This window comes from Bison bison, unplaced genomic scaffold (genome assembly GCF_000754665.1).
Source record: "Bison bison bison isolate TAMUID 2011002044 unplaced genomic scaffold, Bison_UMD1.0 scf7180017864034, whole genome shotgun sequence".
In the NCBI taxonomy this organism is placed as follows: domain Eukaryota; kingdom Metazoa; phylum Chordata; class Mammalia; order Artiodactyla; family Bovidae; genus Bison; species Bison bison.
This window is the reverse complement of record NW_011494606.1, coordinates 391654-412946: the sequence shown is the minus strand read 5'-3', so window position 1 is coordinate 412946 and position 21293 is coordinate 391654. Positions and strand designations below refer to the sequence as shown.

Genomic DNA, 21293 nt, shown 5'->3' with positions numbered 1-21293 from the left:
ACACCACAGTTTAAAAGCATCAATTCTTCTGCGCTCAGCTTTCTTCACAGTCCAATTCTCACATCCATACATGACCACTGGAAAAATCATAGCCTTGACTAGATGGACCTTTGTTGGGAAAGTAATGTCTCTGCTTTTGAATATGCTATCTAGGTTGGTCATAACTTTCCTTCCAAGGAGTAAGCGTCTTTTAATTTCATGGCTGCAGTCACCAGAGTACATCATGAGAAACGCTGGGTTGGAAGAAGCACAAGCTGGAATTAAGATTGCCAGGAGAAATATCAATAACCTCAGATATGCAGATGACACTACCCTTATGGCAGAAAGTGAAGAGGAACTGAAAGCCTCTTGATGAAAGTGAAAGTGGAGAGTGAAAAAGTTGGCTTAAAGCTCAACATTCAGAAAACGAAGATCATGGCATCTGGTCTCATCACTTCATGGGAAATAGATGGGGAAACAGTGGAAACAGTGTCAGACTTTATTTTTTGGGGCTCCAAAATCACTGCAGATGGTGACTGCAGCCATGAAATTAAAAGACGCTTACTCCTTGGAAGGAAAGTTATGACCAACCTAGATAGCATATTCAAAAGCAGAGACATTACTTTGCCAACAAAGGTCCATCTAGTCAAGGCTATGGTTTTTCCTGTGGTCATGTATGGATGGAAGAGTTGGACTGTGAAGAAAGCTGAGCGCAGAAGAATTGATGCTTTTGAACTGTGGTGTTGGAGAAGACTCTTGAGAGTCCCTTGGACTGCAAGGAGATCCAACCAGTCCATTCTGAAGGAGATCAGCCCTGGGATTTCTTTGGAAGGAATGATGCTAAAGCTGAAACTCCAGTACTTTGGCCACCTCATGCGAAGAGTTGACTCATTGGAAAAGACTCTGATGCTGGGAGGGATCGTGGGCAGGAGGAGAAGGGGACAACAGAGGATGAGATGGCTGGATGGCATCACTGACTCGATGGACGTGAGTCTGAGTGAACTCCGGGAGTTGGTGATGGACAGGGAGGCCTTGTGTGCTACGATTCATGGGGTGGCAAAGAGTCGGACACGATTGAGTGAACTGAACTGAACCTTTCAGTTAGGTTCTTTAAGCCTCTCTTTGTCTACAGATTCTCTCTTCTGTTTTTTGAATTAATTAATTTATTTATTTGGCTGCACCAAGTGTTAGTTGCAGCATGTGGAATCTAGTACCCTGACCAAGGATCGAACCCATGCCCCTTGCACTGGGAGTGCAGAGTCTTAGACACTAGACCACCAGGGCAGTCCCTGTTCTTTTCTGTATGAGTTACCTAATAAGGACCCGGGGTCACTGATTGTCATGGATCCCATGGTGGTGCGTTTTGCTGATTGCAGAGCCATAGTACAGTTTAGTGTGTTCCTCTGTCCTCTGCTTTCTGCCAACTGACAGTTGAATTGAAGGTTAGATCAGAGTCAGATACAGTCGCCTGAGTGAGACATCAGTCTGTATGTTGATATCTCTGTGGTTGATCAAAGTCAGTAAAGAGGTTAGAAGACTGCAGCTTCTCCCTTCGGAGACCCCCTCCAACCCCTACTCCTGTGTCTGCTGCCCACCTTGTCATTCCAGGAGAGGGGCCCGCCTAGACATGGAATATCCTTGCTCCAAAAGAAGGCAGACCCACAGCTCTGTGAAGGCAGGGGACAGTCTCACAAAAGGAAGATCGGGCCTCTCCTCTCCATCCTGCCATCCTGCAGCCTCCTCATGAAAGGAGAGGTGGTGGCAACCACAGCAGAGGTAGCGGGAAGGTGGCCTGACTCCACCCTGCCCTAGGGTCACACACGCTGTGTCTGGGAACAGTTTACGTGCCTCACACTGAGGAGCCAGTACACGGGCCACTTTCTTCTTCCTTTACAAGGGAGAATGGCTTTAGAGGGAGAAGGCGATGGCAACCCACTGCAGTACTCTTGCCTGGAAATCCCATGGACGGAGGAGCCTGGTGGGCTGCAGTCCCTGGGGTCGCTAAGAGTCGGGCACAACTGAGCGACTTCACTTTCACTTTTCACTTCCATGCATTAGAGAAGGACATGGCAACCCACTCCAGTGTTCTTGCCTGGAGAATCCCAGGGACGGAGGAGCCTGGTGGGCTGCCATCTATGGGGTCACACAAAGTCGGACACGACTGAAGCGACTTAGCAGCAGCAGCAGCATGGCTTAGAACCAAGTTCAAATCCCTGCTTTGCCCTCTGGTGACCTTGGGCAAATTACTTGGCCTGTCTGAGCCTCTGCTTCCCCATCTATACAGTGCAGCTAATAATGCCTAGCTAGAAACTTTATTAAGAGTATATCTGACAATATGTGCACGTTGTATGAGTTACTTAACTTCTGTATAAAATCTGACCAATAGAGATACCTACCTGATAAGGTGGTTGTGATCATTAAATCAGGTAAAGCATTTACAAACCATGCACATAGTAAGTCTTCCCGAAATTTAGGTAGTTTTACATTACTATATAAGGTATATGGCCTATTGAAAAGTTCCATGTTCCAGATAGTTGAAAATAATGGCAGCAGCTGGGTGCCCAACTCCAAATATTTCTTCCACAGTCTAGAACAGGGGTCCCCAGCCTCCAGGATCTAATGTCTGATGATCTGAGGTGGACCTGATGTAATAATAATAGAAATAAAATGTACAATAAATGCAATGCACTGGAATCACCCCCAAACCATCACCCAACCTAATCCGTGGTAAACTGTCTTCTACAAAACTGGTCCCTGGTGCCAAAAAGGGTGGAGGCCACTGATTAAGAAAGGTGAAAAGAAAATGCACAAAAATCACACTCTTGAAGACAGAGAATGCCCAAAGGGTAAAGTGAATGTAGTTATTATAAAAGGAGAAAGAACAGCACATCACAGCACATGAAGGGGCACACTACCTCCCACCCAATTCCACCCTCCCTGCGTGACCGACAGGAAGCAGGGACAAGCAGAGAATCTGCAGGGATGGAAGAAGAGGGCTTCAGGCTGATCTGAAATAGCTCCTGGCAGAATTAAGTCTGCTCTGAGCCTGAAAATACTACACACGGCTTCTAGGGGAGGGAAGCAGGTGAGGAGGGGAGACGTGCCCTCTGGTGAAGGCTGGTAAAGAGGGAGGGAAGTAGTAGGGGGAAATAGGGTGGCCACTGCTCAGGCCACGCAGATCCCAATTATTATGTGAAAAGGGGAGGCATGAGGAGAGAATTCCAGAAGGAGTCTTAAGTTGTGAAAACAGGGTAAGTGGGAAAATTAGGTGGGGGAGCTGTCCCAAAAGGTGGGATGGTGGAGCAGACGGTGAGGGTGGAGGACAGTGACATGAAGTGAAGATCTGTGAGAGGCACACGGCATTAGGGAGTCAGGAGCCGGCCAGGGGGAGGCAGAGCATGTTGGAACACCAGCTGCAATGAGCAAACGTGGAGTTCGTTTCAGAAAAGCAAGGGGAAATGCCTGCTCAAGGGAAGTGAGCACAGAGACACAGAGACAGAAACACACCTGTTCTGCAAGTGGTCTAGGCCCTCTGAGGGTCCCAGAAACAGGGGTAGCAGGAGAGGGGACATCCGAGGAGCCTGCCGTAAAGAAAGAGCATGCATTTGGACCCAGGTGACAGGAGAGAGGGGGGGAGGTGATGATTCTGACACCATAGAATAGGCATGCTGTAGAATTCAGGCCATCGAGTCTAAAATACACTGTATAAGTTGAAAGAAGGAAGATAGACCCACCATGCTGACAACTGATTAACACCTGGGGTTGTGCAAATTGCAGTGTTTGCAAAATCTGCATTTGTGTTGTGTTGGGGCTAAGGGGACTGTTATGGGATATTTGTAAAATGTCACATCTTTTCATTTACAAAGTGTAAATTCATGGTCTCCTTTTTGAAGTTTTAGAAAAGCTCGCTAGCTGGTATTTTCTCTGAAATATGTACAGAACAGGGCCATGGGTAGAAATGTTAGTTTTTATTGTCTTCATGCCAGTGGAACTTTTATAGATGAAATAATTCATCTATAATTCTGTGGTTTTGCACGGAACCACCCCAGGTGAAACTAGTGGTAAAGAACCTGCCTGCCAGTGCAGGAGATATAGAGACAGGGGTTCGATTCCTGGGTCAGCAAGATCCCCTGGAAGAGGGCACAGCAACCCACTCCAGTATTCTTGCCTGGAAAATCCCATGGACAGAGGAGCCTGGTGAGCTACAGTCCACAGAGTCACAAAGTCAGACACAACTGAAGCAACTTGGCACACACACACACCAATTCAGTATGTAAATAAAATATGAGGCACTTCTCTTACAGACTAGGGGATATGCAGTCCCCTCCCACACTCTGTAGAATCCCGGAAGGCTCTCCCTCAGGACCTTAGGGCTCTGTGACACACACTTTGAAAACCACCAGATGCAGCCACTTCCCACCCACACTTTACGTGGGAGACATGAAGATAAATGAATAGCATACGCCGCCTTTTGGAGAATTCAGAGTCTAGAGGGGAGACCAAAATTAAACAGCCCTCTGGAACACAATGCTGAGGTAGGATTAAAGGGAGAACAATAAACTCTGTTCCCGAGGGTGTGCAGAGGAAAGAAGGAAGGGTTACAGAAGTCCTGCAGAGGAGCTGCCTCTGAGCTGGAGCCATGAAGAATAAGTCAAGTTCTCCAGGTGAGAATGGAGAAAGAGCTTTGAAGGTGAAGAGAACAAACTGTAAATCCATTGAAGTATAAATGTGCCTAAACTGGAAATGTTACATGTCTGGAACTACTAGAACTTAGGATGATTGTAAAGGGTAATGGGAAGTGAGACTGGGAGGGCTGGGTGAAGTGAATTGGGAATTCCAGGAACAAAAAGGAAGGAAGGGAACCTTGCCAATGAGATCTGCCAAACTGACCTGGGTGATCCATGGTGGCAAGGTTACAGCCTGGTCGCCCTCAGAGGGTTCAAGATGACATTTGGAATTACGGTCTCCTGTAAGACCAACTAATCCAAGGTTATGCAATGTTTCTTTTGAGAATAGCAAGGCTAGATACTTAGGTCTTTTTCATAGCCAAGAATGTCTTTATCCTGCATCTTGTATGTCTTCTGGTCTGTTATTTTTCTCCAGCTTTCAAAGCAAGTTTTCTGCCAGTATTTCATTCCAGTATTTAGTAATATTAGCTGTTAGTGTCTATTATCTTCTCTTTTCTTAAAAAAACATTGTAACTCCCTTTGTTTCTTCAATTTGGACATTTCACGTTCCACTTGAAAGGTTCAGCCTAGGGTTTGCCAAAGTCACCTTCAAACTGGGTCTACGTCCAGCCTTACAGCTGGACATACTGCACCTTCATCGGGGCCTTCCAGGCCTGAAAGCATCAAACAGCAGGAATTGGTTAAGAGGTGGCAGGTCCAGCATTCTGGGTAGTTTCTGTGTTAACATGACAATTTTTTTGCTTGTAATGGACAATCCCATTAGAAAGGCATGGTGGGGAGGGAAGTACAGTTTAATTTTAAAATACAAATAATTATGGAAATAAAAAAGATAGTTAATATTAGAATAGCTATTACTACACTAATATATGAAAGGAAAAATGTATCTTAATAGATTCTAAAAAGTCACTTGATAACATTTGCCACCCAAAGTGTATTAAAACTCTCTTAAGCTAGGAATCCCTTAATTTGATAAAGAATGTCTGTTGGAATACAATAGTATTCATCATACTTAATGGTGAAACATAAAAAAGCAATCCTATTTCAGAGAAATAGCAGTGTCACTGTGAAGATTCTAACCAATGAATTGAGATGAAAAAATAAACAAGACATACATACTGGGGGGAAAGAGATAAAACTCTCCTAACTTACATAGTACATGACTTTTACCAATAAAATTATTGTTAATCCTTATAAAGTTATTAGATCTAGTCATTGGATCTATTAATAATCATGTGTTCATTATAGGTAAATTCAAAAATCACTAGTTTTCTGACACGTAAGCAATAACCATATAGAACATGTAATTTTAAAAAGATGTCATTCAATAAAGCAACAAAAATTTAAAATATTTAGGAGTAAATAAAGCAATAAATGTGTAAGAACCATACAAAGAAAACTGAAACTTTACTAAAGGATATATAAGGAAACTTATACAAATTTTAAAATATACCATGTTTATATCTAAGATAACTCTATATTAAAGAGCTATCAATTTCCCCAAAATTAATACACAAATTCATGTTTTAAAAACCTCAGTATTCCAGAAGAATTTTAATGACAATCACCTAATTCAAGAGTTCATCTGGAAAAACAAATGTGTAAGAATAACCAAAATTTTTGAATAAAGATGAAGTGAGAACATGTCCTACCATATACCAAAATACTGCAAGCCTAAAGCACTTAAAACAGGATGGGACAGACACAGGGATACCAACAAGATTGCAGTGAAATGAAATAATCTAGAAATAGACTGTATTTAATAACATAGTATACAATAAAGGATGCATTTTAAATAACTGAAGAAAGCTTGGACACTTCAATAATCACATTGGGATAGTCATCATGTTGGGAGAAAAAATAAAATAAGATTTCTGTGTTATATACCAATATAAAAACCATAAGAAAAGAAGAAAATACAGGAAAATAAAATCAATAAAAAACCCTGGGAAAATATCTGTAAATCATATTGTGAAGGGCAACTTTCTAATGAGACTCTAAACCCTTTTGGCCTCTGTAAACATTAAGAAGATTTACAAATTTGATATAATAAAAGTCAGAGTCTTCTCTATATTTAAAGACCCAATTAAAGACAAATGATTGCCTGAAAGATAATATTTTTGAATATATAACAAAGGGCTAGTGACTCATATTTGAAAAAAACTACAATTCACTAAGAAAAGATAAAACAACCCAAGGTGAAATAGGCAAATAATATAAGCAAGTAGTTCCCAGGAGGAAAAAATACTATTGATCTAAAAATACATGAAAAAAAAAAATCTCATCAGTAATCAGCAAAGTACAAACTGTTACAGTGTAAATTTTGCCTGATAGATTCCAGAAATAAATGTTGGTAAAAATATGGTATGGGAGGAAAAGCAAAAACAGTTGGCAGATGCTGTAAGTGTATAATATACCATAATAGTGTACGATTCCACTCCTGACTGTTTAGCCTACCAAAATGCTCCTTTAAGAGCACAAAAACCTGTGTACAAAGGTTTATTACAACCAGTTTTACAATCTGAAAAATATGAAATGCTATCTAATTGCCCAACAGTAAGAAAATGAGTCAATGTTATTATGATATTTCCATCCTATGAAACACTCTTCAGCCATTAAAAATAATGAAGTCACTCCATACTTTCTGACTTGAAATGAAGATCCTTGAAGGGATGCTGGGCTTAAAAATAAAAAAGTTTATAATAGGGTTCCACTTTGTATTTAAAAATGCCCCGAAGGAAATTATATATAATTTTATATATGTCTGTCTTTGCACATGCACAGAAAGGTCTGGAAGGATATACACCAAATTGTTAAAAATGGTTATCCTTGTGGAGTGAAGTGAAACTAGGGCTAAGTGGGGGGGAAAGTGAGAGCTTCCACTTCTTACTTTCAGGACTTTTAATTTTTTAATGATTGTGAATAACTTCTGTGATACTCAAAAAAAGTTCAAATTGTTCTGATGGAAAACATATGGAAAATTAAAACTGTCAGAGGAACAGTACTGTACAGTCAACTCTGAAAAGCACCTTCAGACCAGATGCACACTGCCAGGCCTCCTCTCTGTCAGTCAGAGTCGTTCTGAACCCACCAATCACGTGTGCATCCATGCTCAGTCATGTCCTACTCTTTGCAACCCCCTGACTGTAGCCCACAAGGCTCCTCTGTCTGTGGGGTTTCCCAAGCAAAGATATTGGAGTCAGTTGCCATTTCCTCCTCCAGGGGATCTTCCCAACCCAGGGATCGAACCCACAACTCTTGCATTGCCTGCACTGCAGGCGGATTCTTTACCACTGAGCCACCAGGGAAGCCCTGAACCAACCAATCAACAGTCTTCAAAAACTCAGCTGTCTACAAATCACTCCATAACTTCCCCCCCAGGGTCAAACTTTCCCATCTGCTCTACCTGCTGCTCAGAAGGCTTCACTGAGGGTATTGCCTCATGGAAGGCCTCCCAACACCACCATAACTGCAGCCTGGGGTGTTGTAACAGGACCCAGAAGAGGCCACCATCAAATCTCTGGAGCTGGCCATCATATTTAAACTCTATTGATTCATTTCACCATTTCAAATTCATTATTCTAATTAATCTTTTAAGAGAATTTTTCACATAAAGGGACCTTGGAGATCTTTTTGTTCAATCCTAACATTTTAGGGACAAGGAATCAATCCAGGAAAATAGCATTCACAAACTGTTTTAGATTTAAGACCCTGCATTTAGAGGCTCATTTCATTTTGTGTAAGAAAATATGTGTGTGTGTGTGTATATATATATATGTATATATATATAGCTTTCTTATTTAAATTTGTGTCGATTACAAAGGAGATTGAATATATTTCCATTCAGTTCAGTTCAGTCACTCAGTCATGTCCAACTCTTTGCGAGCCCATGGACTGCAGCATGCCAGGCTTCCCTGTCACCCCCCCAACTCCCAGAGTTTACTCAAACTCCTGTCCATAGAGCCAGTGATGCCACCCAACCATCTCATTCTCTGTCGTCCCCTGCTCCTCCTGCCTTCAGTCTTTCTCAGCATCAGGATCTTTTCTAATGAGTCAGTTCTTCACATCAGGTGGCCAAAGTATTGGAGTTTCAGCTTCAGCATCAGTCCTTCCAATGAACACCCAGTACTGATCTCCTTTAGAATGGTGGTTGGATCTCCTTGCAGTCCAAGGGACTCTCAAGAGTCTTCTCCAAGACCACGGTTCAAAAGCATCAATTCTTCGACACTCAGCTTTCTTTCTGGTCCAACTCTCACATCCATACATGACTACTGGAAAAACCATAGCTTTGACTAGACAGACCTTTGTCAGCTGCTATTTAATATGCTGTCTAGGTTGGTCATAGCTTTCCTTCCAAGGATCAAGTGTCTTTTAACTTCATGGCTGCAGTCACCATCTGCAGTGATTTTGGAGCCCAAGAAAATAAAGTTTGTCACTGTTTCCACTGTTTCCCCATCTATTTGCCATGAAGTGCTAGGACCAAGTGCCATGATCTTAGTTTTTTAAATGTTGAGTTTTAAGCCAGTGCTTTCACTCTCTTCTTTCACTTTCATCAAGAGGCTCTTTAGTTCTTCGCTTTCTGCCATAAGGGTGGTGTCATCTGCATATCTGAGGTTATTGATATTTCTCCTGGCAATCTTGATTCCAGCCCGTGCTCCAACCAGTCCAGCATTTCACATGATGTACTCTGAATATTAGTTGAATAAGTAGGGTGACAATATACAGCCTTGACGTACTCCTTTCCCAATTTGCAAGTAGTCCATTGTTCCATGTCCAGTTCTAACTGTTGTTCCTGACCTGCATACAGGTTTCTCAGGAGACAGGTCAGGTGGTCTGGTATTCCCATCTCTTTAAGAATTTTCCAGTTTGTTGTGATTCACACAGTTAAAGGCTTTAGCATAGTCCATGAAGCAGAAGTAGATGTTTTCCTGGAATTCTCTTGCTTTTTCTATGATCCAGTGGATGTTGACAATTTGATCTCTGGTCTCTCTGCCTTTTCTAAATACAGCTTGTACATCTGGAATTTCTTGGTTCACATACTGTTGAAGCCTAGCTCGAAGGATTTTGAGTATTACCTTGCTAGCTTGTGAAATGAGTAAAATTGTGTGGTCATTTGAGCATTCTTTGGCATTGCCTTTCTTTGGAGTTGGAATGAAAACTGACCTTTTCCAGTCCTGTGGCCACTGCTGAGTTTTCCAAATTTGCTGGCATATTGAGTGCAGCACTTTCACAGCATCATCTTTTAGGATTTGAAATAGCTCAGCTGGAATTCCAACACCTGCACTAGCTTTGTTCATAGTGATGCTTCCTAAGGCACATTTGACATCACATTCCAGGATGTCTGGCTCTAGGTGAGTTATCTAGGTCATGAAGATCTTTTTTGTATAGTTCTTCTGTGTATTCTTACCACCTCTTCTTAATATCTTCTGCTTCTGTTAGGTCCATACCATTTCTGTCCTTTGTTAAGCCCGTCTTTGCATGAAATGTTCCCTTGGTATGTCTAATTTTTTTTAAGAGATCTCTAGTCTTTCCCATTCTATTTTCCTCTATTTCTTTGCATTGATCATTGAAGAAGGTTTTCTTATCTCCCCTTGCTATTCTTTGGAACTCTGCATTCATATGGGTATATCTTTCCTTTTCTCCTTTGCCTTTAGCTTCTCTTCTTTTCCCAGCTATTTGTAATGCCTCCTCAGACAGCCATTTTGTTTTTTGTATTTCTTAGCTTGTGTCATTTACTCAGCTGTCCGTCGGCCTCAGACAATTCACTCAGTCATTCCTGGGTAGTGGTCTGAGTCAACAAGGGGAGATAACCTGTGAGTGGTTGAAACCTGAAGCATGCGGCAAAGAAAAGGGACAGATTTCATCTAGGTATTGAGTAGCACCAAGCACAGGGCCTCAGGGGCTCTATGCTCTCGTGAGTGCTAAGTCACTTCAGTCATGTCTGACTCTTTGCGACTCTATGGACTGCATGCTGCCAGGCTCCTCTGTCTGTGGGATCCTCCATGCAAGAATACTGGAATGGATTGCCATGCCCTCCTCCAGAAGATCTTCCCAACCCAGAGACTGAACCTGTGTCTCCTGTATCTCCTGCGTTAGCAGGTGGATTCTTTTACCACTCTGCCACCTTGGAAACCCTATTTCATGGTTGCCCGCTATACACAGGAGGATGTAAAGAAGAAAAAGAACCAGACGTGGGCTTTTCCCTCTAAGAGTGTGTGGCCCTTAATCTAATGGGGAAGATAAGAAGTGATCAGTGATAAATCTCTAAAAGAAATACATAGAGTAATACAGGAATCTAGAGGAGGAGACTTTACTTCTAGTTTGGGTGCAGCAAGGGAGGGAGTCAGGGAAAATCTAGTCAGCAACTCCCATGACTCTTGAAGGATAAGTAGGCTGTGGACGTGCAGACATGGTGAGGAATTGCCTCTAGAGAATCAAGAACTTTGGAGACTGGCTGTCTAAGCCCGTTCTGTGTGTATGAGGAAACAGATGCAGACTGGGTGAGGAGCAGCTAACGAACTGTTCACTCAATGCAGCGCCTGTCCGCACAGCGCCCTCCTCCATGGCAGGCCTTCCGACCCAGCAGACAGTGTGGGCCAGGGCCTAGAAGGGTGGAAGCTCTGACTGAATATGGTGAAACGGGGATCACAGTTTGCTTGGAAAATAGGATTTTGTAACTGATTATACACCAGGAGTAAAGAAAGAGCTGGGAAAAAGGGGAGGTTTCCAGCCCAGTGAACAGGGGGACACCTGGGACAGCAAACAGGCAAAGCAGGACTGGGAGAGATCACGGAGTGTTTGCTTTGAGACACGTTGGACTTGACGGGGCAGCCAGTTTTGAAAGGTATAGAGTAAAGTTCAGGCAGGCCTTGGGAACCTGGTGATGGAGTTCAGGACCAAAGATATAAATTGGGAGTTGTCTCTTCAAAATGGAGGACTGGATTTTGGGCGGTGGGGGAAAGGAGGCGATAGAATGGAGGAGAAATAAAAGACAACCAAGGACTGCAGCCTCAGATCCCTTTGGAGAGGAGGAGGCGGCAGAAGAGGACCAGAGGTGCAGTCAGAGATAGGCCAGAGTCAGGGGATGCGGGACACAGGAGGTGGGGGGTGAGGGAGATCACTGGGGAGCGGTCTACATCCCAGCAGAAAGAGTTAACATGCCACAGACACGAGGCCTGGGCGGAGAGGCAGCTGGATCCAGCAACTAGAATGTTACTCCTGACCTTTGCAGGTGCAGGGCAGCCAGAGTAAATGTTATTTAGGAAGTTTGACAGTGAAGAGGAGGAGGGAGAGTTAGGGGTGCCAGGGCCGAGGCAAGATGTGGTATTTCTTTTCTTCTTGAAGGCTAGGGTAGCCTTAAACATGTTTTTTGGAAGATGGGGAGGAGCTGGCAGAGAGTGAGGGAGATAAGAGTAGGCAGGGAGAAGGAATGCTTGCTGGAGGGTGATCTTCAAGGAGGCAGGAAGGATTAAGGTCAAGGACATAGCCTGTTAACAGTTGGAATGGAAATCTTTGAGCTGAGGTGGGAGTGAGCCAGCCTGGGGTGAGCACTGAAGCCCTATGGTTGGAGACAGTCATGCAGGAAGAAGAAAACCAAAGGGCTGAGGCTCAAACCTTGGAAGAAAATCAAAGGTCAAGATCAAATAGGCACCAAGAAGGGGACAGCTGGAAAACACAGTCATGATGCCCAGAGGCCCAAACAAGTCAGCTGGTGGTACCCAGCCCCAAAGATGGGGCTAAAGGAAGTGGATCAACAAGGATAATGTTTGCTTTGGAGACAGGTTAGGAAGATAAAGCTCAAGTCCGTTAAGCTGCTTATCAAATGCATGATTTCTCTGCTTGCGCTGGACTTCAACTTCCAAATATTTTAATTAAATCAACATGTGAGCATGGAAGATATCAAAGGAACAAGCGCATTATTAATTTGAAAATCAAAGCAACTAACCACTTGATCCTTTTAAGTCATTTCCTCATTTAGCTCTAATCTGAGTAACAAACATTCCTGCACCTCCACGATAATGTTCCTGGATTTAAAACCTCAGTTTGGTTTTCTGCTCCCTTGGGGACTTATTTCTTATCTCATGGGTCCTTTTGAAATAGGCAATTATCAGATCAACCTTTAGCTCACTGGCCTTGGGTTGAATAGGTAATTTTTCCCTGGAATCACAGGCTCATAAGAATTCAAGCCAAAATTCCAGGCTAGCTTTAAGCAATAAATACTGTAATTAACTTCTAACCAGGCAAGCTAACATTTTGCTTGGAAAAAGCATCATTTTCTCAAACAAATGCCTTTCAAATAAAAACAATTTCATGTCCTCTTTTTTCCAGCGTGATACTCTTCAGGGCTTGGGAATAACCACGGCATCGTGTGAGGGCATGGTCTTAGAGATTTTTTAAATCCAGTTTTCTCTGGTTTTCTGGCCGGCCATAGAAGCTGCATGACCTTCTAGCGGTCTGTCGTTCTAACAGAGTCCTGTCTAAGCTGTTCAGCAAGTTCTTCGGAAGCCCTACCAAGCCTGGTTAATGTGACTTCCATTCTGTCTGACAGACAGGGTAGAGATGGAGCCCAGGGCTATAGAGTCTGGGATGGACCTTTGTGACTGAATGTTACCAAGGCTGGGGAGGAGAGAAAGGGGGGGAGTATTTCTCATGGTGGTAATAAAAAAACATCCACTACTAGACACTTTTATTACCGTTTTTAAATCCTCTACAATGTACCTCCTTATTCCCTGCACCCAGGACAGACCGAGCCCACTGCCCAGACAATGGATGTCACACTGCCTTTAATTCAGTCAGTGAAATAGGGGAAATGAAGACCCATAGTAAGGTCAGCCATGGGAGTTTGAAATCAGGAAGTCCCGAGAATATTCCAAATGTGCAACCAGAAAACTAAAGCCCAGGATCAGAGCTGAGCTGGAAACTGAAAGGACCTATAATTAATGTGTCAGTTGTTAGAAGAGAATATTTGAGTCCTAGAGCAAACACTGGAGAAGGCAATGGCACCCCACTCCAGTACTCGTGCCTGGAAAATCCCATGGACGGAGGAGCCTGGTGGGCTGCAGTCCATGGGGTCGCTGAGGGTCGGACACAACTGAGCGACTTCACTTTCACTTTTCACTTTCATGCATTGGAGAAGGAAATGGCAACCCACTCCAGTGTTCTTGCCTGGAGAATCCCAGGGACGGGGGAGCCTGGTGGGCTGCCGTCTGTGGGGTTGCACAGAGTCGGACACGACTGACGCAACTTAGCAGCAGCAGCAGCAGCAGAGCAAACACAGGGCTTCCCAGGTAGCTCAGTGGGTAAAAAATCTGCCTGCAATGCAGGAGACGCAGGTTCAGTCTCTCGGTTGGGAAGATCCCCTGGAGGAGGGCATGGCTACCCACTCCTGTATTCTTGCTTGGAGAACCCCAGAATGAACAGAGAAGCCTGGCGGGCTATAGTCCCTGGGGTAGCAAATGAGTCAGACACAACTGAGCATACACAAGTCAGGAACCAAAGGAGAATAAAGCATCCCGTGTGTATGCAGGAAGGGCTCCATTATGAAATGGATTATGAATTTTTTCCGAATAAGTTGCTGCTCTCTGACCCGGGTTTTGTGTTTTGGTTCAGCTGTGCACATGGCGGGTTTTCTCCAAGGAGGTTTTAAAGTAACCACATACTTTCTGTCAGCATTCAGAGGGAAGGGCACGTACCATGGCCTGAAACCTGGCCTTATTTTCTCAACACTGTGGCAGGGCCCCCTGTCCTGTGGTTACAGTGCCACACACACACGGTGCAGAGAGCTTGGGTGGCCCTGGAACATGGCCACAGGGAGCAGCGGCAATAACCAGAGGTCTGTATTCCGTGAGGTCCTGTCCCCAGCCTGCCGTGGACGTGCACTTACGTGGGAGGTAGTGTGACACAGTGTAGGAATCGAAAGAGCGAAACAGGGGCCTTACATTACACACCCAGATCTGCTGCTTACTAACCTCGTGTTTTGGGGCACAATTCTCCTTTGTTTTAAAACCAGCTTCCTCACCTGAATAATGGAATTGGAATCAGAACAGCTGAGAGGAAGGAGTAATTGAAATAAGGTGTGTGAATTTACTTTGCAAACTGTAAAAGACTAAAGGGATGGAAGAATGAATTGTCTCCAGGCTGTGCTGATTTGGTCTTCTGGTTGTCATTAGGCCTTAGCCAGTAATTCATAATTGGTATCCAAACACAAGGTGGGGAAAGGAGTTAAGCAGCAGCACCTGTTTGAAAAAAAGCTCTTCGTGAAATCAACCATGTGCTTCGTAGGAACTGCAGGAATCAGAGTCGAGTGTGGAGAAGCAGAGATGTCCTCTTTCTGCTCTCCTGTGGAAGCATCACATCCATTCTAGTACGATGCACTCTGCGAAGACACCTCACTTTAAGAGAAATACAGACCAGGGCTTCCCTGGTGGCTCCATGGCAAAGAATTCGCCTGCCCATGCAGAAGACATGGGTTCGATCCCTGGTCCAGGAAGATCCCACATGCCGCAGAGCAACTGAGTCTGTGCACCACAACTATTGAGCCTGCGCTCTAGAGCCTGAGAGCCACAGCAACTGAGCCCATGAGTCACAATTACTGAAGCCCAGGTGGCCTAGAGCCCGTGCTCCACACCAAGAGAAGCCACCGTAATAAGGAGTCCACACTCTAAAACTAGAGAGTAGCCCCACTCGCCATGACTAGAGAAAAGCCGGAGCAGCAACAAAGACCCAGAACAGGCAAAAATAAACAAACAAAATTGGAAAAAAAAAAGAAATACAGACTAGCCAGATAACAGTTGCAGGAGGAGACATCCAGGAAACCTGGGATTTTAATTGGCATGGGAAAACTCTGGGAGGAAAGTGAAAGCTCTCTTTGGATTTTATATAGGTTCTTATGTGGAAGACAGGTTCAAATTGTTACATGTGTCTTCACAGGAGGAGTAAGAGTACCACGTGACAATTCTAAGGTGTAGATTTCAGCTCATCTAAGGCTATAAACGGAGAAGGCAATGGCAACCCACTCCAGTACTCTTGCCTGGAAAATCCCATGGACGGAGGGGCCTGGTGGGCTGCAGTCCATGGAGTCTCTAGGAGTCGGACATGACTGAGCGACTTCACTTTCACTTTTCACTTTCATGCTTTGGAGAAGGAAATGGCAGCCCACTCCAGTGTTCTTGCCTGGAGAATTCCAGGGATGGGGAAGCCTGGTGGTCTGCCGTCTATGGGGTGGAACAGAGTCGGACACGACTGAAGCGACTTAGCAGCAGCAGCAGCAGCAAGGCTATAAAGTCTCCAAACTTGGCTACAAATTAGAATCACTAGGAAGCTTTGAAATCGGCCACAACCCAGGCTGCACCCCCAAACCCATTAAATCAGAATCTTTAGGGGTGGAGCCCAGGCATCAGTATTTTTTAAACCTTTACACAGTGGCTCAGTGGTAAATCATCTGCCTGCAATGCAGGAGATGCAGGTTCGATCCAGGGTATCAGGAAGATCCCCTGGAGGAGGAAATGGCAACCCACTCCAGTATTCTTGCCATGGAGAATCCCATGGACAGAGGAGCCTGGTGGGCTACAGTCCATGGGGTCACAAAGAGTCCAACATGACAGAGCATGTACAGATGCATACATACCAAAGATGCAGGTGATTTTAATGGGCAGTCACGTTTGAGAAGCACTGACCTGCAAAAGGACTGTTGGCATCAGAACTAATCAAAGAAGTGAACTGCTAGAGAAGTGGACATTCCCTGTCATTGAAGCTGCCCAAGATGTCACGTAGTGGTAATGAATTCAAGTCTTGCATGGATGGTTAGACTGAAGTCCACAAACCTCAAGTTCCCACCCACCCTGAGAGGCTGAGTCAATGCTCTGAGGTGGAAGTTTTCAAGTTTCTTTAATGGTGCCATGGAACTATTTGTTCAAATAAAATATTTGAAATAAACAAAAGAAGAAAGAGGTGGCTTCCTTCCCCCAACACATGTCAGGACCATTCTACCATTTTCTCTATGATGACCCCTTGAAGACACTGTGGAGATCTGGAAACTGTATGAAAATCTCTAGGACTTCAGGGAACACAGTTTTTAAAACCACTAATTTAAGGAAAGGGAAATAGGATTTCCACAGAAATGAATTTTGTATTCAACCATCTGTAGTTGGAATCCTGATTGTTTCTGATGAATAGAAGTAGCAAAAATTCCAAATGGAGAAGAGCCAACATAAATGACCATGGACTGAAACTTATTTGTTAGTTGGAAACGTGAACAGCATCAGCCAGTCTGTGGTTGATCAAGTGCCTAAAAAATTAGATCCAGGCCTATTTCCACTTATTATCTTGGTGCCACACATAGGATGTAAAAGCCACCTCTGCCAGCTCACCATAGTGCTTCCAATGGGAAGAATGCTTAAATACTGCTGCTGTTGTTCAATCATTAAGTCATGTCCAACTCTTTGTGACTCCATGGACTTCCCCATCCTTCACTATCTCCTGGAGTTTGCTCAGACTCATGTTCATTGAGTCGATGATGCCATCCAATCATCTCATCATCTGTCACCCCCTTCTCCTCCTGCCTTCAGTCTTTCCCAGCATCAGGATCTTTTCCAATGAACTGGCTCTTCACATCAGGTGGCCAAAGTATTGGAGCTTCAACTTCAGCATCAATCCTTCCAATGAATATTCAGGGTTGATTTCCTTTAGGATTGACTGGTTGGATCTCCTTGCTGTTCAAGGGATTTTCAAGAGTCTTCTCCAACACCACAGTTTGAAAGCATCAATTCTTCGGTGCTCAGCCTTCTTTATGGTCCAACTCTCACATCCATGCATGACTCCTGGAAAAACCATAGCTTTGACTATAAAGACCTTTGTCAGCAAAATGATGTCTCTGCTTTTTAATATGCTGACTATGTCTTAGATTTCTTCCAAGGAGCAGCATCTTTAAATTTCATGGCTGCAGTCACCATCCGCAGTGATGTATTATTTACAGATAGTTCCCAGGCTTTGCAGTCACATATTGAGTGTTCTACCTGAATGAGCTCTATCCTCATGTCCTGCAATGTGCAGAGCATGTCTTGAACCCAGATGTTCTCATTTCCAGTATCTTTTTACAATTTGATGGCACCTCCTGTGCCACAGATTCTAGTTTTCGGTACTAAAGCTGTAACTTGCATATATGGTGACCTAGTAGCAGAGAAAGGAAGTGAGAACAAATAAGTTGACTCCTGGTTCTGCTGTTCCAGCTATGTGAATGCAGACAAGTCACCAAACTTATCAGTTTTCTCCCCTCTAAAATGGAATTCATAATACCTATTACGTATCTCATGGGATTATCATGAGGTAATAAAAAAGCCAAGGTCATATCCTCTTAAGTTATATGAACTATGTGTGATTATTGACAACAAAAGTAATTTTGGGAGGATTTCATTGTATGTAGATGTAATACATATGACAAATATAATATAAATAGGGAAGGGTATAAGACCTGTATGTTTTTAAGACTTTACATTTTATTTGAAGTGGTAAATATTAACTTCAATTAAACTGTGACAAATGAGGTTTGTATATTATAATCCTCTTGTAACAGCTAAAAAAAATAGCACAAGAGTTATGAACAAAAAGCCGGTTGATAAAGTATATGAAGTATTAAAAATTATCCAAATCCTAAAGAAAGAAAAGGGAGAACAGAGGAGCAAAAAAACAGAGGAGACAAATAGAATACTAAGAAAATGGTGCAGCTAAATCTAATCAATAATTATATGATAAATGTAGATGGTCTAAAATACCAAATAAAGATAGATATTGTCTGGTTGGGTTTTTTTTTAAAAGACCTAATGATATGCTATCTGTAAGAAACCTATTCTAAATTTAATGGAAAAAATAGATTAAATTAAAAGGATAAAACAAAAAAGATATGCCATGGAAAGACTAAACGAAAGACAGCAGGATGAAATGAAATTAAATGAAAGACAGTGACTGTGTTATTACACAAAGTAGACTTTGGAACAAGGAAAAATTACCAGAGACAAAGAGAGAACTTGCATAATAATAAAGAAGAAATTAACCAAGAAAACATAGTAGTCTTAAATGTGTAAGACTAATACACCTAAACAGCAAAGTCACAAATTACATAAAGTTAAAACTGATAACAGTGAAAGGAGAGATAGAAAAATCCACAATTATACTTGGAGACTGTCATGTTCCTTTCAAGATAATTAACAGAACAAGATAATTAATAGAACAAGTAGACTCTTGATCTAATTGACATTTACACAACACTCCATCCAGCAGCAGCAGAAAGACACATTCTTGCCAAGTGTACATGGAACAGGCACCAAGATCAACCATATTCTGAACCATAAGACAAACCATAACAAATTTAACATAATCACATAAAATAGCTTTCCTTGACCATGATGGGTATTTAACTAGAAATCAGTAGTCAAAAGAGATCCAGAAATTTCCCAAATATTTGAAGTTTAAAAATGCATGGAAATGAACTGACAAAAATCTTACAGGAACTTAGTATTTTGAACTGAATGAAAGCGAAAATACAACACGTTGAAACTTGTGGGATATAGCTAAATAGTGCTAAGAGGAAATGTATAGCATTAAATGCTTATATTGGAAAAGAAGAAAGATTCTAAATCAAAAATTTAATCTTAAACCTTGAGAAACTAGGAAAAGAAAAGGAAATGAAACCCAAAGCAAGCAAAAGGGAGAAATAATCAAGAGAAGAGCAGAAATCAGTGGAATTGAAAATAGAAAAACAATTGAGGAAATCAGTGTGCTTATATACAGCCTGTATATTTATTTGGTAAAGTCCAAATCCTTCCCCCAGTTTCTAAGTGGATTTTTGTTGGATTTCAATAGTGCTTTATATATTCTAGGTATGGAATAATACAGTCTTTCATTGCTGCTGCTGCTACTGCTATGTTGCTTCAGTCGTATCCGACTCTGTGCGACCCCATAGACGGCAGCCCATCAGGCTCCTCCGTCCCTGGGATTCTCCAGGCAAGAACACTGGAGTGGGTTGCCATTTCCTTCTCCAATACATGAAAGTGAAAAGTGAAAGGAAAGTCGCTCAGTCATGTTCAACTCTTAGCGACCCCATGGACTGCAGCCTACCAGGCTCCTCCATCCATGGGAGTTTCCAGGCAAGAGTACTTTCATTGAGCAGGTGTTTAATTTCGATGAAGTCCACTTTATCGATGTTTTCTTTTGTGGATCTGGTTTAGGGCATAATTTCTAAGAACATTTCACTTAACCCAAGGTCACAGAAGTTTTATCCGAGGTTTCTTCTAGAAGTTGTCCCCGGTGGTTCTAGTGGTAAAGAACCTGCCTGCCAATACAGGAGCCTTAAGAGACAAGGGTTCAATCCCTGGGTTGGGAAGATCTCCTGGAGGAGGGCATGGCAACCCACTCCAGTAGTATTCTTGCCCGGACAATGCCATGGACAGAGGAGCCTGGCGGGCCACAGTCCAAAGGGTCAGAAAGAGTTGGACATGACTGAAATGACCTGGCACACACACACGCACATTTCACATGGAATTCTATGATCCATTTTGATTCAATTTTTGTATAAAGTGGGAAGTATAGGTTGAAGTTCATTTTTTTTTCCAATGTAGATAGATATGCCATTTGTTTGAAAGACTACCTTTTCTCCATTGAATTCCTTTGCAACTTGGTCAAAAATCGGCCATAGTTATGCGGGTCTATTTTGAGACTGTTCTGTTCAGGGGACCTACGTGTTTATCCTTTTTCCCACACCACTCTGTCTTCATTACTGCAGCAGGCATGGAGGGAGTTTCATGGATGGGTTAATACCTAAAATAGGTACAGTTCGGTGATGTCCACTGCCTATGACTTATAGATGAAATATCAGAACAAGGAAGCTTAAGTTTTACCCAGAGATTTTTGTTTGTTAATATCTTCCTCAAACGTGTATACATTTTTCAGGTGGAAATGTTCTGAAAGTGATAGTCCCTCAGTCATGTCTAACTCTTTGCGACCCCATGGACTGTAGCCCTCCAGGTTTCTCTCTCCAGGGAATTCTCCAGGCAAGAATGTTAGCATGGGTAACCATTCCCTTCTCCAGGGGATCTTCCTGACCCAGGGATCAAACCTGGGTCTCTCATTGCAGGCAGATTCCTTACCATCTGAGCCACTAAGGAAGCCCAGAAACAAGTTTTAGGCTATTTTAAATAAGAATATGCTTATATACAAGTGTCTTGTGTGGGGTGGGGGATGTGCGTGTGCATTCACACACAAGCATTCAGAGAACACAGACTAAGTATCACATTCCTGATTCTTGCAGCTGTCCATGTTTCAAGTTGCCGTAATCTTCAGAGTGGTGGTTATCAAAGTTGAGTGTGCAATAGAAACACTGGGAGGGCTTGTTAACACTCCCATTTCTGGGTTCTGCGTCCAGGGATTCAAGTCCAGGAGGTCTGGGATGGGATAAGAGCGTTCATTTCTAACAAGTTCTCAAGTGCTGCTACAGCTGGCTCAGGGCTCACACTTTGAGAACCATGGCTGTCCTAATTGGACCCTATTATTACTTGGTGCTCAATACCCCACGTGCAGGAACAGTGCTCAAATGGGGTTAATTCCATTCTGAGCACCACCTTACATTCCTTAACCCAA

The 21293-nt window shown here is 43.0% G+C and overlaps 1 protein-coding gene across 1 annotated transcript in view; it reads left to right on the top strand.

Annotated features, from left to right (window-relative positions):
• THSD4 (thrombospondin, type I, domain containing 4) overlaps positions 1–21293 on the top strand; it is a 673841-nt gene that overhangs the window by 599454 nt on the left and 53094 nt on the right. The window lies entirely within an intron of this gene.